Raw genomic sequence first — 2847 nt, forward strand, 5'->3', positions numbered from 1 at the left:
ATCTACAAACAGAACATGATCTTCACCTGCAAACAAGTCACTTTACATTCATTCAAATTCTGGTTTTCAAGTACAAGTCACTGATTTCTATTTGTGAATCAGGATGTGTTTATTTGTGGATTTTTAATCTTTTTGTAGATCATGCTTTATATTTGTGGATCACAAAGAGTTTGTTTGAGGACTTTGTATCTATTTGTAGATCTTGTTTTACATTTGCGGATCATGAGGACTTTGTTTGCGGATTTTTTATCTATTTGTAGATTGTGTTTTGTGTTTACAAGTTCTAATATCTATTTGTGACTTTTAGTCTGTCCATTTTCAATGGTTTTGGCATCAATTTACCCCCATACTAATGCCCTGTCAGAACAACATCAGGACCAAGACTATTCATCAAACACATCTTACTTTGAACATTTAACTAGTGGTTAAATTAAGGGTTAAGGCTTCTTTACATGCAGGCTGATATCTGACAGTGAACTAATGCCGTTTTTGTTCAAAATGGTGGAATAATTGTAGTCTATTTTTAGCTTAATTTAGCAAACCTGTCATTTCTTACAGTTGTCTGAAGTAGTGCAGTGGAGAAGATGTTGGTGTGATTTGAGCTGCCTATCTAGACATCATTTAGTCATCTTCACACTCCACAATATGGTTCATGTTCCCACTATCAGAAGCAAAATTATGCTGTCTTGTAAGATTTCTCATTTTAGCAAATTCTGAGGCAGTGAACATGTATCCTTCTCAATTAATATAATCCCAGAATACGTTACAATGCAATATTGATTTTACAACTATATCTGTCTGATTACAAATGAAAAACTATTTCACTCGATTAAAGGATTAGTTCACTTTTAAATAAACTTTTGCTGATAATTTACTCACCCCCATGTCATCCAAGATGTTCATGTCTTTCTTTCTTCAGTCGAAAAGAAATTAAGGTTTTTGATGAAAACATTCCAGGATTTTTCTCCATATAGTGGACTTAATGGGCACCAAACGGTTCAAGGTCCAAATGACAGTTTCAGTGCAGCTTCAAATGGCTTTAAACAATACCAGACGATGAATAAGTGTCTTATCTAGCGAAATGATTGGTCATTTAAAAAAAAATAAAAAAGTTTAAGTTTTATAAGCACAAATGCTCGCCAAATCTATGACAAAATAATCCAAAATGTCAATGTTAATTACATATTAGTATATTTGTTACAGCTCTGTTAATGTGAAATACAATTACAACTTCATCCCTTAAGGTTAAAACAACTGCATACCTTTTTAGTTTTAGTAATATTTATAATTATCATTAAATACTGTCAAATATAAATGTCAACATATAAAGACAATTTCTCTTTCATTAATTTCATATAATTCAAGTTTTCTTAGTGTGTTCTTCATGTTTATCATGCTTCTTTACTCTTCTTGGGAAAAGTTTTGAGATCTTGGGCAGAGCAAGTGTTCTTCTGGTTCCTGAATGTTCCTCAGACTCTGGGATGGACCGCAAAGATCCGAATCCTGAGCTGTGAGATGAGACTGTTGAGCGTGATGAACTAAAAACTGAACTGCTGTCTGCTGATGATAGTGATCCGGATGAACCAGAAGCAGAACTTCCCAAAGACCTTGTGTCTGACCGCTCATCTCCACTCACTGTGGGAACAAAATAAATCAGTAAACGACTTAAAGAACAATATGTTCCTAAAAATAATGTAGCCTATTAGTAGTCATTATCAGCTGTTCTTTAAAAAATTAAACACATACTTTATTAATCAGATGGGATTTAAGACTTACTCCTGTTTTATCTATGAAATTTCTGATCACTATTTATTGCAAGTATATAAAGCTGACCATAAAGATTCTGGAACTTTCAAAATGAGGTCAAACTAAATATTAAATGAGCTTTTTATTTTATTTCAGATCAGGTTTGCATTTATTGCCATAAATTAAATATCAGTATTGTTATTTGTGTTAAAATTGACAAAATGGCAGATAAAAAAAAGGGTCCAAATCTTGTGATGGGGAAAAAAATGTGGTAACAGATTTATGACAATCTACATTTAAATATTACATTTTCACAACAAAGCAGAAGGGATAAGTAGAAATCACAGGCTCTAATGCTTTAAAAGAAGGTCACAGGGAAACCAAAGTTACTGAAAGTGCCAAATGAAACTAAAGACACTCACTGTTTGGTGGTGGCCATTCATTGCTGTTATGTCGTTTTATGGCCCCTGACTCATAACTTGTGTGAGATGAATCTCTGGAACGTGATGAACTGAAAACAGTTTCTGCTCCTGATCGTGATCTGAATGAACCGTAAGCTGAACTTCTCAGAGACCATGAATCAGATCCATCATCTCCACTCACTATAATAATGAAAGCAGAGAGCAGATCAGAAGAACATTTGCATTAATGTGTTTGACAGACACTTTTATCCAAAGAAACTGACATGGCATTGAAGGAATATATTCATCAATTCATGTGATTGTAATTCATTCAGATGGTCAACATTACATCAACTCTAAATGAGTCAATGGAAGTTTCAATTCAAGCAGCACTTTGATTCACACAGAAACAGAACATTAAATGATTACAAGTTATTTGATTTTGACCCTGTAGCTCTTGCCTGGTTTTCCTAATGAAGCTAAACATGATTAAACCTGGTCAAAATCAGGATAGGAAAACATCTGAGAAAAATGAAGACTGTAAGAGATGTTAGTGAGTGTTAGAGCTCAACCTGAGGTCTGTGTGATGGACAATTTTAAATTATTTATAACTATTTATAACAAAAAAACTCTAAAATAATGATGAGGATTGTGAGACTGTGTGTAGATAATATTCATACAATTTGATCATTTCACTCAC

The sequence above is a fragment of the Megalobrama amblycephala genome, unplaced genomic scaffold (genome assembly GCF_018812025.1).
Source record: "Megalobrama amblycephala isolate DHTTF-2021 unplaced genomic scaffold, ASM1881202v1 scaffold437, whole genome shotgun sequence".
In the NCBI taxonomy this organism is placed as follows: domain Eukaryota; kingdom Metazoa; phylum Chordata; class Actinopteri; order Cypriniformes; family Xenocyprididae; genus Megalobrama; species Megalobrama amblycephala.